At 46.9% G+C, this 25,594-nt stretch overlaps 1 protein-coding gene across 1 annotated transcript in view; it reads left to right on the top strand.

Annotated features, from left to right (window-relative positions):
• Positions 1-327: 327 nt before the first annotated feature.
• The window catches only part of LOC146206157 (putative monocarboxylate transporter 5), a 68,280-nt gene continuing 43,013 nt past the window's right edge, over positions 328-25,594 (top strand). Inside the window, exon 1 of the mRNA XM_084590781.1 lies at positions 328-558. The gene's annotated coding sequence lies outside the window, so the exon portion shown is untranslated. The remainder of the gene's footprint in view (positions 559-25,594) is intronic.

Genomic DNA, 25,594 nt, shown 5'->3' with positions numbered 1-25,594 from the left:
GAAATGCGCACGCACTCCCGCACGCACGCACGAAGCAGCGAAAGTGGATGAGGAGGCAGAGCCCATTCGCGAGCATCGAAGAGGCTGCTCCCTGCACGCTTTTTGCCTCCTTCTGCGACGCGAAATTGATTGCGCACACATTGACTCGCGCCTTCTTGAGCGGCAGAAGGAACTGCTTGAATCGGCGAATGAAAGGCCGCAAAGCCAACCGGAGCGAAGAAACAAAGACAAGGAAAGAGCGAAAGAAGGCAACCGGGAGGAAAGGAGGGCTCGTTCGTAACGCCGCCACCGGGAAAAGCAGACGGCTTCACCAGCCTCACTGGCTCACAGGCCGTTGCGTAGCGCCGGGACAGCGGCAGTGCGCGACGCTCCCTTTCGGCCGCACGCTCGCTCTCTAGGCGGTTTCCGACCGGTCTCACTCCTCGCATCCGCCACCGACTGCAGACGACAGATTCGAGTGTTCGCCGCCGGTGTTCGGCGCTGAGATCTGGCGCCAGCAGACCCGGTCTCTTTTCCCGCGGTGATCTCTCATCACCACCGACCACCGTTCCTCATCAGGTGAGCCCACCGCCGCTTTGCGACAGACCTTGTGGCAGCTCAACCTTTACCTGGCGACGCTCTTTTCCACTGAGCACCTGTGTTGTTTTTGCCTGCTTTGTGTGCCTCATTGTTGTTCAGCCACCGGGAACCCTGCGGTCAACCGCGTCGGAAGAAACGCGGCTGTGCCGCAGGGACACGGTCACCCTCGTGTGAAGGCGAAAACAACAGCAGCGTTTGCATACTGGATTCTGACTCTTAAAAACCGAAGGGAGTAATAAAAATAACTCCTTACACCAAACATTTAACGTGCTCGAGACATCAGTCGTATGACAACGTCAATATCGGCATTCCTGTTATTTGTCAGATGGAATGAATACCTTCGAGCACTAATAGCCATACGCGCTTTCTTTAGATAAGCAGGTAAGTTTAGAGGTGTCGTCTGTGGTGTGCGAAAATACTTTGCGCATATTTCGTTTTCTTTTGTTACTCAGCATGCTTCACTTGTAGAAAACTTTGGCCAGCGGAGTGTCTTGACCAACCGAAAGAACAGGAAAAAATTGTCCTACGGACTTCGCTTGAAAAAAAGTTGTCTCTCATCTTTCCGTCCAGCCACTTCTCATGTGCAATCAGGGGGCGTAGTGAAATTTCTTATTGAATGAATCACGTAGCGAGGACAAGAGGCTGCACTTCCCCGAACAAATCAATGGGTCATGTCCTGGCATTGAAGCCAGTAAGGTCTGTCGCTATTACAACGTGTTCAAATGAGTTCATACTAGCCACACAAAGAAAAAGAGCAGACTGAAAACACCATCACCTCAACATTAGAGTGCGCAGACACGGCCGCTCAACGGAAACAACTAACTCAGCTGACAAGTGAGACAACAACGGGTAGCTCTGACCGGGGTAGCAGCCGGTCGCGCACATTCAGGGACAGTTTGTTTCCCAGAAAACGATCACAAAGAGGCCACGGAGAAAAATGTAAAAAAAAAAAAAAAAAAAAAAAAAGGCTTGATCACGCGGGTTGTTAGAAATGCACGCATTTTTATCCCCTCAGTTGTTATCGCCATACGCATGATGCAAATGAGGAAGCTTATTTTTCTGACGAAGCGGAACGTGACTAGAACCTTTGAGCGATCTTTCTACGAGGAGAAATGGAGCGGCGAGCTCGATTTCAACAAGAAAGCTGTAGGCGAATACCGAAACCGTTGCCCACAGACGTAGGCTGGCCGTTGCGCGGTCAACCTCTCAACAATCACGTATGACCAGATGAAGCGGGTAATTGCCCTGTTCGAAAGGAACGACCTGCACCCAACTATATAAAGCCTGTCACGGAGGTATCAGCTCGAAATCAGCAGTAGTATGTAAAAAAAAAAAAAAAAAAGGCTTTGGAAGTAACTAAAAATCTAGAAACCACAAATTAAAGAACATATATAATGGTCCACAGTTTAATGTGTACTCATGTGCCTAGGCAAATCAGCCAAAAAAATTCCCTGTAAAGACAACCAAAACTAATTTGCTGCCGGCAAACGTTGTTACTTGAAAGCACGCGCCAGCGGTCCGCAAATTTTGCGAAAAACCACCTGAGCGGCCTTGATATGAATTAGACTGTACAGCTGTGTAGCTTTGCTTTGTAGCGTTGTGGCCGGAATCGGGTGGTCGCTAATGAGTGATTACTCCCTAATTGAACAAGTCTAACGTCAGGATGGAAATTTCAGAAGAGCACGACCCAATCAGTTTCGTCCACGGTTCAGATAATTCGCTCTACTTCCGGCTGCCAAGAAGGAGGCAGGTCCCTGGCTTTCCAGAATTCTATCGTGTTGAGTGGGATAATCAAGCCATGCGCATCTGCGTCGTCCTCTTTGTTTTCATTTTGTGGTCTTGCGCTCGTCGTATAGTGCGGGAAAGCGGCAAGTAGTCTCAAATACTAGCTTTTTGTTCAAATAGGGCAGATAAGGTTATTAGGAAAAGAAGAAAAAACAATGTCGTCTTTTTTTTTTCCGCTGTCGATTGGAATGCCTGTGATGACAGAATAATTATAACTATAATTATAACTATAACGATAGCTGCTAAATTGCTTTGTTGCTCCAGATTGATTTGTAAACTAGAGCTGTGTGCTTTGTATAGGCTAGAACGTAAAATTCTCTCTCGCTATGTTACTTGTCAGCATGTCTTGTCAATGTTGGCGCTTGTCATCCCTTTTTTTGCATGCTCCGCTTCGAAACACATGTTCTCGCACCGCGTTTCTTCACCAACACGCACTTTCTCCGCTATTTCGCTGGGGCCGCGCATTCCACAGTGCCATATTTCTCGCGCTCGACGTGCGTGGGTCGCTTCTTCGCAGCGAGCCAGGCGCGCGTGCACGCCGCGGGAAACCTGGCAAATGAGATACCCTGTGCGCAGCAGCTCCTTTGACGCGTAATTTTTAATCTCGGTAGATTCGCGATTCTTGCTTCGTACGTTTGACTCAAACCAACTCGTTTGCCAAGCTTGTGGGCTGGATTCAGCCACACAGGCCCCAAGAAAAGGGAAGATTTGTTCACGCGCGAACGTTCGCTTTTTCATCGTGTACATCCTTTTCGCTGGCGTTTACATACCTTGCGTCCCCATTGTTTTGCTTGTGACAGTACGCATTTGCTGTATTTAGTTTCGATTTGTACAAGAATTTATTGCAACTAAATACATAGAAGTGCATGTTTCCTTGCTGAACACAGGTCGTTTTGCGTACACGCATAAATGAGCTCAACGCATAATCTCTCTCTCTCTCTCTCTCCACACACACACACACACACACACACACACACACACACACACACACACACACACACACACACACACACACACACACACACACACACACACACACACACACACACACACACACACACACACACACACACACACACACACACACACACACACACACACACACACACACACACACACACACACACACACACACACACACACACATGTATATATATATATATATATATATATATATATATATATATATATAGGGTGTCCCAGCTAACTTGGACCAAGATTTAGAAAATACGGTTACCCATAGCACAGTGAAACCAATTCAGAGCTGCTCAGAGTCGCCTATGCTAACTTCCGGCATTCTTTTCATTCACTAAATTTAATTAATTAGTCAAGACTAATTAGCTATTTTTGTAATTATTGGCTTGAGAGAAGGAATGTCAATGCAAAAGTTGTACATCTTCTCGAAAAACAGGTAGCTACGTTGTTTCCATCAAACTAGCGTTTATGCAAAGTGATATTTTACCAGCCAAAAACGACGCATAGTGCAAAAACAAAAGGAGAGAAAAAAAAAAAAACTTCCTCGTGGTTGCGGCGTCACTTTTAAGCCTCGAGTCGCGCCCGAGATTTAAAAAAAAAAAAAAAAAAAAATCTGCTTTTCTGGGCCGTGCTCTCTACGATGAAGCTGGTTGTACGCACTTGACGAATGATTTAAAGTAACAGCTGGTCACGTGACAGCATTTTTGAAGGCCTATAACTAGGGTGGCGTGAGTCGTATCGTGATGGAAACAACGTAGCTAACTGTTTTTAGAGAAGATCTACAACTTTAATAGTCAATATTGAGATAATGTTCGCAGTGTTTCGATGATGGAGGCGAAACAGAGTGGCGTCCGTGTGCGTGTGATGTCATGCCAAGTTAAAGAACCCTAGATGGTCAAAATTTCCGGACCCTTCCATTACGAGGTCTCTCATAGCCTGAGTCGCTTTGGGACGTTAAACGCTACAACCCAAACTCAAACCTGTTCGCAGTGTTGCTGGGCCGGTGCATTTCAGAAAGGAGCAGCGTCAAACCGTTGCATGATGGCTATTCCTTTCTTTTCATAGGCTGCGTAAACTTGCACGAGCCTGAAATAACACTCACACCTGGCAATCCCATAAAATATGTGAGAAGGGTAGGTAAGTACAAAATGTACCTGTTACTGGTTGGCTCTGTCTGGAACCGTACATTGCGAGCTCAAAAAAATTGGCTGCATGATCATTTGGGACAGGGCAGCGATGACGTGATGAAAGTACCGGTTCAGAGCGCTCCAACGCTTAACGAGTTCCGCTATACGCTTGTATGCTGTGGAATTAAAGTGAATGCGCAAGTGCGCTGAGCACCACAATTTCGTGCGTAGCTCACAGCGGGAAATTTAGAATAGTGCAATACGTCTCGCCTCCACGCATTATAACGGTGTCGCAGTGCGGGTTCATCGCTTAGGCGTGCCACCACTGGACGAATTCACGGGACACTAAACCAAACCCGTTCCTTCACGGAGGTCACTGCTACGCAGTACCTTTACCCCCCTGCCTCCTCGTAACGATAGCGGTCAGCCAGCCGTCGACGGTTCTTACATATACGTCTGTTTGTTAGCCACGTGTTTTCGTAAACTTGCTTTCGCATTGCAACGCACTCCGTGTCACTGGCGCGGGACAGCGTTGCATAACCTATACAGATTGATTCGGCTCCGCGTGGAGACTGGCTACATTTCATGATTACTTCGCGTGCATGCACGTCAGCGAGTCGCGAAACGTGGCAAACTAACTTGGTTAGCTGGGGCAGAACCAGCCTCCGTAACGCAAGACGCTTGATTAGTATGGCCGATTCGTTTCGGCACACAGATTAAATCGGTCGTTTTACGAACCAGAAGCATCGAAGTCGTGCGTAATGAGGTGCGAGGGAGCGGAGCTTCCTGCCAAATCATGGATTACAGCGCACGGAGATGGAACACTGCGGAGAAGCACATCGGTCGACCTCTACTTGTCCAACGTACTTCTCTTCTGCGTTCTGTCTTCCTACGTACTTTTGTTAATGCAAATCCGCACCGACATGCACAGCTCTCATGTACAGGCGAATTCTCAGCGCGCAATAACGTCCTAGATCACTTGCAATGAAAGGAGATTTGAACGTCTATGCCAGACCAAATATCAGGTAGCTTAGTGTATACCGGTGGTGCATCTGCATGGACGTATATGCTAGACCAGACGTGTGCCCACAGCGCATGTGCAGTGACATGTGCGCGTCCTGAGTGACCCCTTGGAGTAGCGGGCAAGCAAGGACAGCGAGTTGCCGTATAATCTTCAGGATGGGCTGAAACTCTGTTACGTAGATTACACTTCGCCGCTTCGTATCTCAGACAGCTATCGAACAGGGCTTGCAATAGCCCTCGGCAGCATTACACAACCTTACAGAACCTTATACGGAGCATTTCGTGCCTCCACAGTTATACTTTCCTTATAATTAAAACTAGGGATATATACGTCCTCACGAGCACAGACACACCAATGCATTTGGTAGTTGACCTTTATTCGAGTCTTCCGATATTTTGTAACTGTAATAATTTTGACCGGATTTTGGTCATGATTGAAAAAATGCACTGCGCTAAAAAAGACGATGACTAAACACCTAAAGAGCAGAACAAGCAATTTTGGTCGCATGTTCTGCCACAGTGCACTTGACGGTCTCGAGTGATGGTAGGGAACTAATTAAAATCGGCCTGTTGTATGGACAGGGTACATACAGCGTTATATCCAAGATGAAAACATTATCCCCTTAAACGCATGTACTGTTAGCTATAGCTATACAGGCAAGTCAGAAAAATGAAGCACTAGGCGTCACCTGCGTCGACGCCAATTTCTAGCGCGGATTCCAGTGGCCACGTCATGTGGCAACACGTCCTCTATGGCAAGGAAGTCGCGATTTTGAATCGATTGGCGGGAAGATTTTTTAATCAAAATTTCTCGGCGATAAACGCTCCTAAGAAGAAAAAAACCCGTAGAGCCGCCAGCAGGAGCTCTCGCGCGCCGACGACGCGCTGCGCCCAAAGCGCCGGCGGCTTTCTACCAGACGGGTCTGACATGAATGGGTAGCGGCTTTCTTCGCTTTGCTTTTGATTTATTTTCAACACACACACATGGTACATGTGTCTGTTATGTACGCGTGTGGCAGGAGGCAGGAAATCACCGACAAACGTTTTCTTCTAACAAGGTTTCTGCCGAGAAGAGTAGACTTCGCGTTCACTCCGCCGCCTCTCTCCGACGAGCAGACATACCACATATGGGTGCGCCGGCGGGAGGTGGCGCTACTTGTTCCGGAGCAGTGGCGCCTCCATACCAGCGCACTAGGCCCATAAACGATGATCTGAGCAGCCGCTGTTGCTGCTTGCGTTCGGCCTCGCGTGCTTTCGCATCCGGTGATATGTTCAACCGGCGTACACGCATCCGCTCATTCTTCTTCTCACGTTTCGTTTTGGAGGAATCAGGCGTCCGTCTCTGCTTCTCCGCACCGCTTGCCGCACAGTCACTAGGCCGCTTCGGCGCCATGCGTCTCACTCACTCGATTGCACCCAGACGCCTGTCGAAGGAGCGTCGCTGCACCTGTCTACTTACACCATGCACCTGCTGCCGCCGCCGCTGACGCGAGCGCGCCCCGCCCACCGACACGTGACATCACGGTTGCTATGCGCAGTTGCGCCCCCACCGTCGCAAATGGTTGGTAGGGGGACAGGAGGAGTGCGCCGATGTGCAGGGGAGAGGCCACAGCTGGCACCGTTCCAAGGCACGGACGGACGGACGCCGCGAGTATGAGCCATAGCTTTCGCCTTATAAGTTGTGACCGTCAGATGTGAATGCTGAGCCGGATTACGAGCTGTGAACATGCGCCGCGACAAACAGATGCGTTTTCAATATGCTCAAAAATTGGTTCATCTTACAAGTGAAATGTAATCCCGGAGCCCTTTTTCGTTCGTTTTGTAGAGCCGTACGCAAAGCACGAAGTAACCATTTTTCACTGCAACATCCGAAAGACACCGCGACAACTACGCACCACGGCGGACGGCGCGTTTTTTTACTATGGCAAGATGGCGGCGCGCGGCTTCAGCTCAGGAGCGTCGCCTCCGCTCCAGCAGATTTTTTTTTTAAACCTCCTTGGGGTGACCCATAGCTACTGCCAACTAGCCCGCAAAAATGTTCTACTTCCTGCCTCGGCACCAGTGGCGTTACACACGCCATATGCAGCTTGATAACGTAGAATTCTAGATAATACTGAAGAAATTAAATGAATACGTCGCGCGCAGTACGATCACTGCCTGTTCGCTAGAGCAAAACGAAACAAGGATTAAAATCTACTTGCCCAGAAGGGAATGGCGGCTGCCTAACGAACAGCAAAGAGAATGAGGGAAGCTGGCCTGAACCTGATACATCCCTGGCCAAGCCAGATGATTCTGGGACATGGCGCCGTTCATGTTCTCGGTCGATGCTCACGCGATAACCTTGAAATCACGCTCGACTGTAACGGAGATAAGTATCGTTACTGTGCCTTGGCGCGGTAACGTCCGGCTTTGGTAACAACCTCGTCAGAACAAATGCGCCCAGCAATGCGCGTAACGCCAAAGCTAACCCACGAGCAGCATGACAAAACGAAGCGTAACTTTCGAGACGATCCTGCGAACGAGTCCGACGGAAACCAAACCAATACGCCTGGCAATCACGCAACATCGAAGCTAGAACTGAAGAGTCAGCAGCCTGAACGCCGGAGCGCGGAGAACACGAGTCGCGGCGTTTTTAGCCTGCGAGCGAAATAATCCATGTGCACCCGAAACGCCATTTACTGCGAAAAAAAGGACTGCAGTCGCTATAGCGCTTCATACCAAAACTCCCGCTCAAAAGAGAAAAAAGAGAGAGAGAGAGAGAGAGAGAGAGAGAGAGAGAGAGAAAGAAAGAAAGAAAGAAAGAAAGAAAGAAAGAAAGAAAGAAAGAAGGAAAGAAAGAGAAAGAAAGAAAGAAAGAGAAAGAAAGAAAGAAAGAGAGAGAAAGAAAGAAAGAAAGAAAGAAAGAAAGAAAGAAAGAAAGAAAGAAAGAAAGAAAGAAAGAAAAAACTGTGACGGCCAGCTATATCTCAAAGGCGCATTATCGAGTCGGTCGCGCCGATCCTGTGCAACCAAACCTTTCGGCGAGCCGCGTTGCTGTTGCCCGGCATGGAATAAAGAGAAGTCTTTCCCCATCCCCTGCTCGGTTGTTGCACGCTTATGCATGCATATGTTAGGCGTAGCGGGAACGCGTATATGACTCCAAAGTGTGCGAAACGCTTCGCACCAAAATTACATCGCACAAAAATCAAAGGAAGCGCCGGCGACTGCAGCGGAGCAAAAAGCACCTGCAAACACATGACCATGACTCCTCGGCCAATGAGAGGCTCGTTACTACCGCGGCGCGAAGAAGGGAAAGACTAGGGTCCAAAGAAGGCCGCTACTTTCGGTTCATTAATGGGCTTTACAAACAGCGATGAGCGAACTCATAAAAGCGTGCCAAACTGTCACGAGAGCATATTCGCCATAGTCGACAGGGACATCAAAACCCGAACGCGTGACGCTTACTTTTGTTACTTCAAGGCGTGGCGGGTCTTTATTTTAGATTTTCGCACTGGAACGGTCTTTTCAGGGTAATCAGTAGCAATCGCGGCATTTCCTTAGACATGTTTGGCCTGCGCCTTGCCTTCTACGTATAGATAAAGACATTCATTCGCAATGCGGCAGTCTTCTCTGCAGCATAACGCACGTGTCTCGCCGCGCTGCGTGCTCCGAATCCTCGTCTTGGGTGAAATTACGGGGAGAAAAATAAAAATAAAACGTAGAAAGAAGACGCCCGCCCCAATGCAAATTGCCTTGCGTGAACAGTGCATGCATCTTCGTTGGAGACGTCAAGTGAAGCCACTTTGCGTGGCGGCTCGTCTTCAATGAGACGCGTTGCAATGAATAAGTGATGCACCACCTTCCTCTTGTTTCGAGAGGGCATTCTTTTCTTTTTTTCATCGCAAACGAGAGAGTGAAAGAAAGTTCGTGCTAGGGCAGAGTCACTGCGTCTACACATGGACGGTGTGCATACGGCTTGCGAAAGCTTTGGCGCCACTTAGGGGAGGGAAGAGAGCTCTTATTTTGGGGATTTGGGGGAGCAGAATGTGGATTACATGGCGCGCATCTCTTGTCCTTCAGATCAGGCCGTGGTCCCGGCCGGAAGTAGCGCCAGGCAGCTGGTGTTTTCATGACCTTGCAAAAACACTTCACGCTCTGTAGCTCTCCACGGAGAGGAAGCTCCGCGACACTCCGCACTTAACTCTCTCCGAAGTTTTCGGTCTTACTAACGGTTTCTGAGTTCAGACTAAGGCCTTTCCAGACTACAACCATACATTTTTCTTGTTCTTCTTTTGAGTAGAAGGGAGTAAGTTTACGGCAGATTCCTTATGACGTTACTGAGACCTGTACAGGCTGGCAGTTAGTGCAAGTGCTCGCTGAGTAAGGTAGAGTAAAGAAAATAATAATGTTGGTTCCTTCGCTCTGTCTTTTCAGAAGCCGAAAGGACGCTCGCCTCACCCCGCGAGAATAAACTGTATGGTGTACTTTGCAAGCACACCATGCTGCAGTCTTACCTCGTAAAAGAATAAAAAGATGTGACTTGCATGCCTATAGAAGAGCACTAAAATTGCCGACGGGTTTTATTTGGGTATAGTTCTCAGCGCTGTGAGCAGGCAACTTCGTGCTTACCGCCAGTGTGTTGACCAGTGAGTCACACACATGACTTTGGCTGAGACGAGTTAGAAACTTTACTAAGAGCACCCACCGCGAGGCGATATTTCGCCCACAGCCTGTTCAGTAGGGGTTAATGTTTGCGAACCTTACATTTTATAGCGCCTTGAACAGGAGCCATTAAACTGAGTGAGTTTGTGCAATATCCCGCTCCCGATCATTAAAAAAAAAAAAAAACGCACACTTACAGATCTTTTTTTTATAACGTTGTTTATTACCTCAGGGCATAAAGGGAGATATCACACACAAAAAAAGCAATGGCTATTAAATAAATGAGGAACGGTTGGCCAATCTAATGAAGTCGAGGAGAGAGCGGTGATGGGGTCCCCTGCGTCCAATTAAGAGATATTTAAGCGCTAACCGCATAAGGCGACAATTCGCGGCGTCACGCCACGCTACGCCGTCGCGCGACGGGCTGAGGGCCGCCAAAGCATTGCCGCTCGTCGCTGTCGCTCAGTTTCTGGGTTTTTAGAAAATTTTTCGTGTCGCCCGGAAGTGGCTCGCGAGGCAGCCAATCGCAGAAGGCTTTGGGGTGCTCAGCTTCCGTTCTGTTCTTTTTTTTTTTTTTTGCTTTCCGTGTGAAGTTTGTTTTCCTAGCCTAGTTTGGGCGAAGAACTTGGTGCCTGCACGCGCTCACTTCGTCTGATCCGTCTATATATGAGTGCATCGAGACAATCCAGTAAAAGCTTGGAAGGGTAGCAAAAGAAAAAAAAAAGGGCTATTGGCTAGATATTATTAATTTTCGAAAGGAGCAGGAGAAATTTGTCACTGCTTGCAGTGCAAGTCGGCATCGCAGTGTAGTAGCGCACCGCTGCGCTGTGACCCTTTGTAATGAGGTGCATTACAAGAAATTTCATCAGTGCTTTATCGTACTTCATGCTGTCTGTCTTAGAGACTTGGAATGGGAGCAGTTAGGGATAAGGGTAGATGGAGAATACCTCAGTAATCTGCGATTTGCTGATGACATTGCCTTGCTAAGCAACTCGGGGGATGAACTGCAAATAATGATTGATGACCTAGACAGGAAAAGTAGAAAGGTAGGCTTGAAAATCAATATGCAGAAGACTAAGGTAATGTTCAACAGCCTCGGGAAGGAACAGCAGTTTACATTAGGTAGCGAAATACTGGAAGTAGTTAGCGAATATGTCTACTTAGGACAGGTAGTAACCGCAGATCCGGACCATGAAAAGGAAATAACAAGAAGAATAAGATTAGGATGGAGCGCATTTGGCAAGCACTCGCAGATTATGACTAGCAGCTTACCGGTATCGCTCAAGAGGAAAGTATACAACAGTTGCATCTTGCCTGTACTCACCTATGGGGCTGAAACGTGGAGGCTAACCAAGAGAGTTCTGCTTAAGTTGAGGACAACCCAGACGGCTATGGAAAGAAAAATGGTAGGGGTAACATTAAGAGATAGGAAGCGTGCAGAGTGGGTCACAGAAATAACTCAAGTTACCGACATTCTAGTGGAAATTAAGAAGAAGAAATGGACAGGGGCAGGACATGAAGTGCGAAGAGAGGATAACCGATGGTCGCTGAGGGTAACAAACTGGATTCCAAGGGAAGGAAAGCGTAGCAGGGGGCGGCAGAAAGTTAGGTGGGCGGATGAGATTTAAAAGTTCGCAGGGGTCAAGTGGATGCAGCTAGCACAGAACCGGGTTAAGTGGAGACATATGGGAGAGGCCTTCGTCCTGCAGTGGGTATAATCAGGCTGATGATGATGATGATGATGATGATGATGATGATGATGATGATGATGATGCTGTCTAGTGTTAGAAACGGGATATAGCGTGATTGCACTCCCCTTGACCGAATGACGAGGCGGCAGTAACAGAGCAACGCTGAAAACGCGCCTCTGTCGCATGAACCCCGTCGCTCCGTGCGGTATGCACCAGCGACAACGACAGGCGTTGGCGGTAGCGTCGCGCGATGGATCGCTAGGGGTTGTCGCCTCATGCGGTTACCGCTTTAAGGATGTATTGTTCGGCGGGAGACCCTCTACTGCCAAGTGCAGAATTCTTGTTGGCTTCAGCGCCGGACAAATCCACAACAAGAACAGTTACTCTCCGAAAATGCACATCCGTTCTCATTCGTGCACGCCGGCTGCAAGAACAATCTTGTACACGCTCGCCAGCGTTTCTTGGTTCTTTATTTTTTTTTTCTTTTTATAAATTTCTTAGAGCATCGGCGCTGCCGTTGTTATTTGAGAAGTACGTGTCTATACTGCAGTGAACGCGACAATTTGATCTCGTTTCGCCGTGCAAAATAAGAAATGTGAACCAGCGACCTAATTTCTGCACCCCGCATAGCGTCCATGGTACGTATACACGGAACAAGTATACCGAGATCTAACCGAATTAATTTTCTGAAGGAACTTGATCTGAAGAGACGAAAGAGATGCGCTGACAGGTGAAATTGCTTGAAATCGTAGACCTGTGTTGCATTTTCAGGACAAATACCACATATAGGTTCATGACTTGTGATGGTAATTTATTAAGGTGAAAGTAGTAGTAGTAGTAATAGTAATAGACATTTTATTAAGAAAGTAAGCATAGCCATCACCGAAAGTTATCCGCAGATTGTGTGTGCGGATAACTTTCGGCAATGGCTATGACCGTCGTCAAGTTGCCGAGTGTAAAAGTCCAGGGGTCATTCAGAGTTGCCTTTGTAACCATGCCGAAAAATAAATAATCGAATTGAGTTTATATTGTTCGTTCTGCGTACCCTATAACATGGTGCCAGCGGATGTATTTTTTTTTTTAAATACATCCACATAATGGACGTAGTACCTCGTGGCTAATAACTGAACAGAACATCACATAAAAAGAACATAACATATTTATTTCCCAAACAACAATCCAAAATGGAACGGAAGGGCGTAGCGTATATTTATTTATTTATTTTTCTAAAAAAGGGTGCACTTGTGAAGAAATATTGAGAGCAAATGGTTTTCTAAAGACGAATTTCTGGATAGCTACTCCAAAAATAAAGGAGCACGCTAGAAACATTTGGGCCGATGCGCGCGCAATTAATTAAAAAGAAGAGAATCAAATGCTGCCAGCATTTTAACTTTGTGGCAGTGAAACGGAACCAGCGAAAACTGTGAGAACAGGTCGATGTACCCTCTTGCGGTTCATGTCCTTCTCACTGGTCCCATAAACTAAGCACAAATAATATTTACATTTTTGAATACGCACAGAACAAATGCACTTAGATGCGCAGGAATGACAGAGAATAAACGAATAGTGAATTAAAAAAGTGTTAGACCATGTGACCGCGCTCGTAGGGATATGCATAAAAATGAGAACAATTGAGAACTAAACAGCTTAACAGCCAAAGGGCAATGCTAATGCATAAAAAAGAACTAAAGTTATGAAACAATCAAGAAGCGGACGATGTACAAAAAGTGGGAGAACATTGACCTGTATTGGCGTAGTGCCCTGCTCTTTTTAGGTTTCTCAGTTTTCAGACTGCTGAACCAGCACAACCATCCGGCGGCCCGATGCCCGACTGTCGAATACCGACATCCGGTCAATCGAACGCCCCAAAGACCGTGGATTCAAATGCCGCCTGTGGCTTCAGTTCGCGGGTGTCGGATATCCAGAAGGTGAAATGGTTCAGCCGAGTGGCGCCAGGCTCTTACATATGGCGGGGTCCACACTGAATATTGTGAAGGTGTTTTTCAGTGCATAGTTGCGTTCTTGGTCTTGCGTGGCGGAACCGCCTGCGCCGCAGCACACATAGACAACAATAACGCTTACTTGAACATAAATTAAGAACAACTTTGTAACGTGCACGATGTTTCGTGGGTCGTGGCTGTGTATGTAGCCGTATTGATTATCCGTTTTTTTTTTTATTTACATGAACAACAAAGGAGAGGTTGGTACTGAATAGCGGCTCCGGCTGCTCCTTTTTACCAAATTATAGGATGGTCTCACGATATACAATTTAACATAACATAACATAACATAACATAACATAACATAACATAACATAACATAACATTGCTTTAACCTGTGTCGCGTATTTCTTTTTCTTAGTGATATAATTATTTCCGCGTCGTTTCATGTGCTCTTCTGTACTATTTTGTTTGTTCATATATTAATTACCATGCTTTGTATTTTTGCCTGTTTCCTTACATTTTATGTATATATAGCACTGTATAGATATTTCCGCCCCCCTTACAAAATACCTAACGGGCCTTTAAGGTATTTCAAATAATAAATAACAGATACATTGTTACATAAAATGACACAAACAATACACAAATATAAACCAAAGTACTAGCGTCAGGAAAAGTAGCATTGATGAGCAATATAAACTCTGTAAATTTGTGTGATGTGTGCAAATATCTAACTCTGTATAGAACAGTAAATGATACAATATACTTAAGAGATATGAATAAACAAGTACAGAAGCACGAAAGCTTATTTGCGGTATACACAGCACAATAACAAAGCTGTTGAAGTACTCAATAACAGAAAAACAAAATGACAACCATAAAAATATTAAGCTTGTTTGCTCAAACACAACAAAAGCAAATAGCAAAAATAAGGCAGTCAGTTACATAGAGGTAGTAGCTCGAACACTGGCTAGGCCAGGCCTACTAAATTAGTTGTTGATATGATAGGAACGATATAAACTCCCCAATTAAGTGCTTGCTTCTGCAGGGCATATCTAGGCCACCGGACTAATAGCTTTTGTAGACTTAAATTTCATTTGTCAAGAGCACTCAAGCCTCTTTTCAATCGAGACCTTAAGTCATGTACCCGGCAATCCAATAACAGATTGCCATACCCTCATTTTCACACAAACAAACAAACACACACACACACACACACACACACACACACACACACACACACACACACACACACACACACACACACACACACACACACACACACACACACACACACACACACACACACACACACACACACACACACTGCGCGGCCAATCTAAGAAGAAAGTGCGTCGTACTAGTAAACGAGGGGACTATTAGGGTATATGAAACATTCCAACATTATTTGAAAGCAAGAAAAGCGGTCCGTATTTTTGAATATCACATTAGACGTGAAAATACTTATTAGTGAAATTTGTTGAAAATAAGAAAAAAAAATGCTCTACGCCGCTTACGATCTTTGCTTGTAGTTGACGCTGCTCCCCCAAATGTGCAACAGCGGCGACTCTAATTGAGAAGGACATAATAAACGAGGGGGCAATTTACTCGTCAACACCCCAGTGAAACCATTTTGGCTACAATACTGAATTATTAAATAGTTCCCGAAATTACTGCACAGAAGAATTCCGAAACTAGCACTTAATCCTACACACACGAACAGCTTGGTGTTATATGCAGATACCGTGACCAAAATACGAGCATCTCATCAATGTGCGCGCATTTGTGAGAACCACTCTAAACGTATTGCCAATGAGCTACGAGATCGGCGTGATGGCCTAAGTAGAAGTACAGCCTTTAAGCGCTCCCTAACCATATGTACCAGTCTGGAATATTAGTTGCCTTATGCTTGAAGCTATATAGCTCCACGCGCAGTACATAATTCAAGGGCAAATGCAAACTAGATTGAATGAGTAAATGACAAAAGGAAGTCACGGCGTCAACCATTCGGCTTATTGGAAGACATTTAGTGCCCGAAAAGCCTGCGGGAAAACGCAAGCTGCCATGAAGCCGATTAGCTCCTAGCCGCTGGATATTTTTGATCTCTTCGGTAAACTACCAAGAGGCGTTGTTCATTTCGCGAGGATTTGCTCAACCGAAGTGAGAAACATGCTCCTGCGTAATTCGAGTAGAAGGTAGCGGACATGTGGACAGATAAGCAATGGCGATCGATCTCACTTATGCTCAGTTCTTGAACGGCGGCCAGCACCCATGCACCGGCCAATATGCAATCGCGCACGTCCTAATTTATGCAAGAGCGCGCTAGAACGGACCTGCAACATGTTACCGTGCTCCACTTCGATTTGGCTTCCCCCTGTAGGTACGCACGCAGCACGCGCGTGTGACGGAGCAGAGCCGCTTCGCCGTGGCCATGACCTTCAGAGACGCGTAGGAAGCGCAAGAACGAGAGGCCTTTCCGCCGTGCGCTGTTTGTAGTGCGGGCGTCCGCTATTTGCTTTTGTCTAGCGCTACCGGGATCGACAATCTGGGGTGATCTCTGTGCTTTCTGTGCGCGCCTGTTGATTGCCCCACAAGGGAAGGGCGCATGTTCCGAGAATACTTTGAGCATCGCCTTCTCTCTCTCTCCCCACGTGTCGCCGCCCCGCCTGACAACCGGTAATTGACGTCTGGGCCAGGACAAACTGACGCTCGCCAAACCCAGCTTTATTGCTCCGCCAGATATATGTCGGCGGCGCAATTTCCGAGCTGACTTCGACGTTGAATGAAGCCCGTTTCCTGCAGAATTAACCACGATGAAGTCACACACCGGCTGATCTAATTAACGCACTCGGATAATTTTTTTTTTTTTTTTTTTTTAATCCCTACTGATGAAAAGAGGCTTCAGAGAGCGCGCTTCTCACATTGCGCGAGCTTGTATTCGTGAACGTAGCTGGACTCTGTGGCTTCTCTGGTGTTCCTGTGATTAGCCGTGGTGCACATTTTCTTAAATAGAGTCGTTTAGTTCCTGCATCTCTTTCTAATTGCCTTCTTTCATTCTAGGGAGCAGCTCTTTATGCAAACTTCCGCGCAGAAGATATTAGCAGTGCTCATTTCAGACACCGCGGAAGAGAGCTTGCGCACATCCGAAGTCGGCCGGTTGCAATTTAAGCTTGCGTTTTAGCTTACATGTTTTCTGCCTGCATAAATTAAATCACACCGGCGCGTGCGGCAGACGCCGAGCCAGTAAATTGAAATTAAGAGGTTCTACGTGAGTTTGTCGCTTCGCCAGTGGGTGCCCGTGCAGTGACAAACCACGGCATCCCGCGGTGGTGGTGTTACTCAATGCTTTGAAACTGATTCACTTTACCTAGGTACACTCCTGAGACACTTCGTTCTTTTTTTCTTTTTCCTGCATACATAAGAATTAAATTCTCCAGACTAGTGCGGCACTTCCTCGAGTTAGAGCTTACTGGCAACGCATAAACGCAGGATATTTGCTGACTATTTTCTTTAAATGTGAATTCGGTAGTCAGCCTGCCTTGAAGATCTTAACGTCATTGCGCTAAATGCTAAGCTTCAATTTAACCCATGGCGAAGCTTCGTACGGGAGCCACTGAAACTTTCAGTGTTGCTTTTGAGGGGCCAATATTTAAGGCTTCAAACTTCAATTTCAAAGGCTTCAAGCAGCCGGAGCTAGTGCGCGCAATACGGGGAATCATTGCGAAGTCCGAGTTTGAAGAAACCGTATGCGTTTACTGCCTCTAGAGAAACAAGAAGAGAGGCAAACGCGTGTGCGCGTGGCAAACACCGAGAAGGATGACGCACGTGAAAGTTTGGAGCGTTTGCGCAGCACACGATCGAGAGTAAAGGGAAACTAACTCGTGCTACGACGACCTTTCAAACAGCTTTACAACTGCAGGGAGCCTGCCTCGAGTGACTAGAGACTGCCACCGCAGCATCCTGTTTTGCGCTTTCCTTGCTCAAGCGCAGGCCCAGGGGCCATCAATTTCCCCCGCCTTTGTCCTCTATCTCATTGCGAGAGACCAGTCGTTTGCAAGTGGGGTCAGCCTGTTGCCAAGCGCAAAATACTGTAGTGGAATCCAGTCACGTCGAATTTTACTAGGATGTTGCCGACTGGAGACGCTAGGCATATTTCCCGTCTGCATGCATACTTCGATGTATGCATTTCATTTTTATTAAGCTCATTGAAGCCGCAGGCCAAGGTGCTGGCCTTAGCAGGAGGGTCAATGCTGTAACAATGACAGGCGACGCAGAAAAAAACAAACAAAAAAAGCTGATGGTTTAGCTTGTGGTTTAATCTGGAGTTACGCGAGAGCAATCTGCATGGGTATACGTTTAGGTTCGGCTTGAAAGTATAGACATGGCTTTTGCCCATATCAGTTTACTCTGTGACTTCAGCTTTATTTATGCCACAGGGGAATCACTTCCCGCATGAGCACCGCTTGCCTCTCGTCATTGTTCATTCTCGTTCGGGTGTAGAAGACTTCTAGTGGTATGACATCGTCTCTACGTCAACTCCGGGGCACACCGTCGTCACAACGTTCGAACGAACTTTCTGCCCTAACAACTCGCTGTTATCGTTCGACTCTACCAACTAGAGTTATCTGTCTTCTTCTCCTATCTTCTTCTTCCCCTCCTCTCTCGGACAGGTACGGTGAAATGGCGAGACTGTGGCCAATGTAGCTTTCGCTACAAAAAAAAAAAGCGAAAACAATGAAATCATGAGTAGACTGCAACGTGTAGGCATGTTAATAAGGCATGCTCTTACCTTTGTACAACAACTACAACAAAAAGAACCGCACATATGAAATCACACATGGGTGGGAAAACCGCTGTGCTAGGCAAAAATAAAAAAGTAGCCTAAAGCCATCACAAAATCTAATTATTCGACTTATAGGACAGTAAGTTAGTTACAAACACTGCTTAAGCTTGAGCTAATACACGAGAAAAAATGGTTTTCGAATCCTTATCCGAAGTTCTTTGATTGTAACACTTTAACAGGGATGTAATTCCATAGGAACGTTGCGCGGCGAAGAGATAGCAGCGACTGACTGATGCTTCTGACGCCTCTAGCGAATCAAGTCAACGTGGATCTGCGTTTCAGCTTGGGATGCACGCACCGTGATCCACTGATGCCGAGCCGGCTCTTTGGCCACCGGAGAACACCGTCGCCGCCACGCAGGAAGAGGGGGGGGGGGGTACATGCAGCGGCGAACGGTGGCGGCAGGAGCGTGCGCAGCAATCGGAAAACACGCGCAATCGCCGCCACGGAGAGAGGGGGAGGGTACACGCAGCGACGAACGGTGGCGGCAGGAGCGCGCGCAGCAATCGGGAGCACGCGCGGTCGCCGCCACGGAAGAAGAGGGAGGGGTAGGGTACACGCAGCGGAGAAAGGTGGCGGCAGGAGCGCGCACGGCAATCGGAGAACACTCGTGGTCACCGCCACGGAGGAAGAGGAATTGGGGCAAAGGTACACGCCGCCGCGAACGGTGGCGGCAGGAGCCCGCGCAGCAATCGGGGAACACGCGCGGTCGCCGCCACGGAGGAAGAGGGAGGGGTAGGGTACACGCAGTGGCGAACGGTGGCGGCAGGAGCGCGCACGGCAATCGGAGAACACTCGCGGTCGCGCCACGGAAGAAGAGGAATTGGGGCAAAGGTACCCACAGCTGCGAACGGTGGCGGCAGGAGCGCGCGCTGCCCCGGCTGCGGAGCTGGTTACGAGGGACAACGGCGACGACGATGCGAAACGCAGGAACGAGCGCCAAAGAGCTGCGCTCTAAAAAAAAGGGAAGGGGGGGGGTCTGTTGCCTTAATTGCGCTCAACATTTCCTAAATTTGAAAAAGGAATTATAAAAATAATACCGCAGAAATGAACGAATATAAGCCCCTCATCGTGTTGCCATAAACCATTTCTCGTTTGACATTAAAATGGTGCCACAAATGCGGGAAGGCACAGAGAAAAGGAGAGAATTATAGAACAATTCTAGCATGCTGTAAATGTTCATTACCAATGCGTACTTGAACAAAATGACTCTTAATAACGTTATGCTGAACTTATCCGTTGTGCTCAAATTTGGGTTGCGCGTATAGACCAACACCGATCTGTGACGTACGCATGATGCGGTGGCGCTGCAGTCGCCAGGCAAGGCCGACCGGGGGTAAAAAGAAGGTTGGTTGGTTTGTGGGGTTTAACGTCTCAAAGCGACTCAGGCTATGCGAGCCGTGGTGGAGGACTCCGGGGATTTCGACCACCCGGGGTTCTGTAACGTGCACTGACATCGCAGAGTTCACGGGGGCCTTGCTTTTCGCCTCTATCGGAAAGCGGTCGCCGAGGCCGGGATACGATCCCGCATTTTCGACACAGTAGTCGAGCGCCGTAACCACTGCGCCACCCCGGAGGGGAGTGCAAAGAAGGCTTAGCGCCTGTAGAAATACATGTAGCCAAATATTTTAAAAGTAGTTTTCTGATTTCACACTGCACCTATGATGACGTCATTCGGTGCAGAGCAACCATGAACATCGCAAGACATATTGTGAATGTATGAAGGTGTAGTAGAAATTTATACAACACCGCGAAATGTACGGGGGCACAAGTCGGGAACACGACCCTCAGAAACACATGCAAGGAAAGCTTACAAAATAATTTTCCAGTTTCAAAGCTCGAATAAATGCGGCCGATGATTAAATTTAGTGAGTATTTTGAAGAAAAAGTGTGGCAAAGTATGGTACGTCGTTTTGAAGTCAATCGAGTATCAAAATGCATAAACAAATCTGTATTGTAAATACTGACCTACCCTTGAAAAGCTCATTATCCGCTCGGTGTTTCTCGCAATCGCGACAGCTTCTTGTGTCGTCCGAGACGCTGCCACGCAGGGCACATTCACTTTGAAATGCTGCCGCTCAAATGATACTAACTTCTAAGCTGAAGCCACTCCTCAAACGAACAGCCCGCAGCATCAGACAACCTAAATCCCTCGTTTGCTCACACAAGTTGCGTTCGTGGACAACGGCCTCGTCTGCGCTCGAATAGAACGCCGTCTGCGCCTTCGTCTGCTACAGTGAGCCATTATCTTCCGTTCCCTTCTCATGTCGTTTGAAAAGCGCTTTTTGAATTTATAGTTTTGCCTTGGCCACGTACCTTGAACGAACTGTATCAGTAAGCAAATTTAGCGCATGCGGCATCATATCAGGCTACACGAGAAGGTTCCGAGATTCGGGAAAAACACCCAGCGAATAGCGAGCCTGTCGGCGAGATGTATTACTTCACAACTCATATTTTTATCGGAGTTAAAAAAAAAAAAAAAGATTGCCTCCGGAATGACGTAGATTACGTTGCCAAACGTTTCTTGAAAGCGCTCGTAAATTTTTAACACTTCGAAACGAGAAAAAATATTATGGTAAGTTTTGCTTATATTTCTATGCGTAGCACTCTTGAATCCTACCCTCATGAGTTTCGCGGTGCTTTAAAAATATCCCCCCCCCCCACCACCACCCCCCTTTCAAATGGCATTTGATACTTTCTAATTTTGTTCTAAAATATTTATGGTTGCTCTGAACCGAAGGAAGATATCATACGTATCCTATGGAATCAGAAAACTGCTTCGAAAACATTCGCTTTCATGCATTCCTATGGGAAGTATAGCTGTTATGCACCCCCAGATTGCTGCGGCGTCCGCAAGCGCTCCCCTTTTTGCAAACATAAATGTGGTTTACACGGTCCAGGGCAGAACAAAAATTACGAGGGACTTTAGCGACTAAATTAGTGAAAGACGAAAGCCTGAGTGCGTGATTAATTAGTAATTAGTAAATGAGTAGGTAATAATTTATTACTTAAACAGGTGATTAATAATTAAATTTATTAATTAATGAGTTACCTGATTAATAATCAATTGATGATTAGTTAATTAATTTATTATTTCGTAATTGAACATTGATTGACATCTGGCCATATAAAGCACGCATTCGCGCATACTGTGGTGGGGCTCTGTGACTGGTCGAGACCTCTATGACGTCATCCCGCCTCGGCCAATCAGAGCGCCGCAAAAGCGGGACAACGAAAGCATGAGCCATTAAAGGCTTTCGCCTTAGTATGGACCAGGCTTCGGCGTTCCAACCTTTCCTTCTGGTTGTCCAAGGCAAATAGAAAGTTTTCCAGCTTTGGTGAGGCAGCGTATAAGCGGAATTACTTTTTTTTTTTATATAAATGTCCAAAGTACACTAATGTTCACTACGTAGCGGGTCGGAAGAGTTTGAGCGCTGAAGCGTCGTCCATAATATTCTGTTAACTACCCTACCTGGCGCGCCTCCGATCGTGCATGCTCTCTCTAAGTACATTCAGCTGTTAAAAGCGCTGATCTTTTTTGGAATGGCACGCGAAGTTGTAGATAAATTCAGTCACACCAGCCAGGGGCCGAATTACTCTACCATAACATCACAAAATTTGTCACAAACCTGTCAACCAGCCTCCATTTCTATTGGTTGAAAGGTCAGCCGGCCGGAATCGACCAATAGGAGCATGGCTAGCCGATCGGTTTGTAACAATTTTGTGACAATTTTGTGACAATTTTGTGACAATTTTGTGATAGTTTTTGTGATGTGATAAGAGCGTAATTCGGCCCTTAGAGTGAAAACAAATGGTCCTAATTATGTGCTATCAGTTTTATTATCCTGGCACCATGGCCATTTTAATAGCAACTTCAACTTTAATTCGCTTTTTGCCAATGCTAGTTGGAAAAAGCCTCATAAATCATGTTCTGAAAGCTGCGAATGCAGTTTTCGACTCTAACCTCCTACAATCGATCATATTTAACGGCGTGGCGTCGCAGGCATTGCCGGACACTTCGGATCCCGAAGCGAACACAAAACACGTGACTGTATGGTGCAGGAAAGGCTTCAGATGAGCGACGCCGGTCGGTCATCCAACTCCTCGGGCCGTTTTATTCTGAAGTGTAACCGGAGAGCGAGTCGCGGACAGACGCGATGCTTAGGGGCCATGTGGATTCAGTCTCACGCGGAACATGCCCACGGGCTTCTTACACGTGCCAGCCCAGAGTCGAAAGCCTTTCTTTAATCGCATCGCGGCGCGGCAAAAGGAGATGTTTGCGATATACGATCCCACTGTGATACACCCGGCACTGTGCGGTTGGGGTGGAGCACCGCATCAGGATACTGTCCGTAGAACGGACGATTCGTGGCACAGCTTCACACAAGATCCTAAGCCATTTTATCTGGAAGACGGCTAATGAAAAACGCCTGTTGCGTATAATTCACCCTTTCATATAGCGCCTGTCTTAAAAAAGAAAAAAAAAAAAGGAGAAAAAAAAATGCCCCTCTCGGTGACTTCACTCTACGCACTGCCTTAAAGCCGTATGCGCCTCAACTACTTCTTGGCCATCCGCACTACATTGCGCCGTTTGCGTTATGCCGACGCCCGACGATTATACGTGTATACTGACATCATAGGATGTATATGCCGCTGCAGTCTACACCCATTAGTCAGGAGACCGTTTTTAAGGGATTATACTGAATATGCAACGCCCTTATTAAGTGCATTGAATGAGCTGTGCCGCGCCTTTAGCATTTAGGGGCTTGAGCGAGGGTCTTTTATGAGGCTTTCCATTATTGATGTCTTCGTAGGTTTGGGGCTGCTGATACGTAAGCTTAGCTCATAAAAGGACAGTTCGCCATGTCCCGTAACGATTCAGGTTGTGAAAGCGGCCTTTGGGCTCGTTGGAGCGTCCTCCAGGAACGCATTGGTACGGCCTCCCTGTGCAATTCCACCCATGGGGTGCATGCGTCGTCCCTCGTGTTGAGCAGCCCGGCGTTGCAGAACAGCCATACATGTTCTGTTGGCGACATATTGCGGTAATAAGCGAGTTCCACCTCTACCACTCCAGATAAAGAGTCCCTATTGTCGCTCTCACACAAACTTTCTCATGAAATGTCCCTGTGCAAGGTGAATTTTTTTCCGGCAGTTCGTTTTGTGACGCTGTGAGGAACGTATGTTAGTTCCTGAACTCCCTACTGTAATCTTGTTTATCTTTTAATCTGGTTAGATTGTTATTTTTGTCCTACATACGTACAGGTGTTTACGTTATCAATTACATTCTGTATTCAATGCCGAAGCAGACCACGTGAAGGTTTGAGCCTCGTCCCGGCAAGAACAGTATACATGCAGTTAAGATCAGTTGCGCAAAACGACTGCTGAGAACAAGTAGCACATACTGTATCGGGTGTCCCATCTAAATGTAGCCAAACTATTACAATAGATTGAGTGTCCTAGCTCGGTGAAACTGACCAAGTGCAGTTGCGAGTCGCGAAGCATAGCGTGCGGTATTTTTTTGTTTTCGAAATTAATTACTTATTAAAGACTAAACGGCTAACTTTTTATTTACTGGCATCAGAAACACAAAGCCAATTCAGAAGTTTTAGATCATCTCGAGAATCAGCTGACTGAAATGTTTACGTCAAGGTGCCGTTATTTTAATTTTTTTTTATACAGGCTTTCATGGGTTACACTCACCATAAAATAAAAGATTAGAGGGCCGCTTAGACATCTCCTAACAGGAGAACGTCGAAAGCCTGTCCTTACCCTCCCGTATAATTTGCTTCTCATCGCGTTACCACTCACAGCTAAGCATGTTTACTCATTTCCGGTCAGTTGCGGCCATTACAAGTCCTCGTTTGGCATACTCGGTCAGAAGCTCGGTCCACGAGGGAGGCAGAACCGGCTCAAAGACACGCTGCTGGCGAGTCAGGTGGGCAGATGAGATTATTGAGGATGGGATGACCGGGGCTACGGCTGGAGTTGGACAGGACTAATTGGAGATCGTTGGGAGATGCCTGTGTCCTCCATTGAGCGTATCGTCCGGGTTTATGACGATTATGATGACTTTAGGATAGGGAGATCGTCTCAGCGGTGCCCACGTGGGGCTTTCTGGCGAAGGGATGCCGCGCTTCTGAACGATTTCCTTTTTTTCTTTGATGTACCGAAACCCCGTATGAGGATTAGTTGCACGCGAGCTGTGATAGTTGTGGCACGCTTCTCGTTTCTGGCACGCGTCTTTTTCTATCGGTTGCTCATCCTTCGCTTCACATCGCTGTCGTTTTTATCGTTAATGCATTCATACTGGTGAAGCCTGAAACTCTGCTTATAACTGAGAGATTTCACGAACCCGGCATGTGCGTCATTTGTGTTCTCGGTTGAGACAACCGTGGCGAAAGCGGCGACCGAAAACAACAGCTTTTTGATGTTGCATTTCAGCGACGGAAGCTTTAACAACATTAACTGCAAGCACTGCACCTTTCACATGAACGACTTCAACAAAACAAAAAAAAGGTAATCCATTAATTGCCTCCGCTACGCACATTTTACGCAGGAAGGTGAGTATTCATGTGCGTAGGGCAGTCCCGCCATTAATATCTAATGCGTAGTGAAGCTTTTGTGACTATGTCTGCAACTTCACAGTTTAGGCATGACAATAATATTGTGCGGTGTGCAGCTACTGATATTCTCTGGTGTGCAGCATTGGGCTATCCACTAGTGAGCATTTTGTGGAAAGAGAAATATTTATGTGTTTATTGTTTACACTCCCATTGACAATCGTCGTTTGTCATCATGCTATCACATTTCAGAAGTTTCCCGAAAGATAACTGTTCACTCTCACCATCGTATACGAATAAACTGCAGTGCTGTTTTGTTTAATTTAGCCGACGAGCTGAAATATATAATCTACAGCGTGCTATATATATGGTTATGATTCATTAATACTGGTTCTTTTTTTTTTTTTGTCTGCTTCGGCGTATTTTG

Source organism: Amblyomma maculatum, chromosome 1 (genome assembly GCF_055883805.1).
Source record: "Amblyomma maculatum isolate TAMU_Amacu chromosome 1, ASM5588380v1, whole genome shotgun sequence".
Lineage (NCBI taxonomy): Eukaryota > Metazoa > Arthropoda > Arachnida > Ixodida > Ixodidae > Amblyomma > Amblyomma maculatum.
Note: the sequence above shows the minus strand (reverse complement) of the source record. Positions and strands in the feature narration are given on the sequence as shown.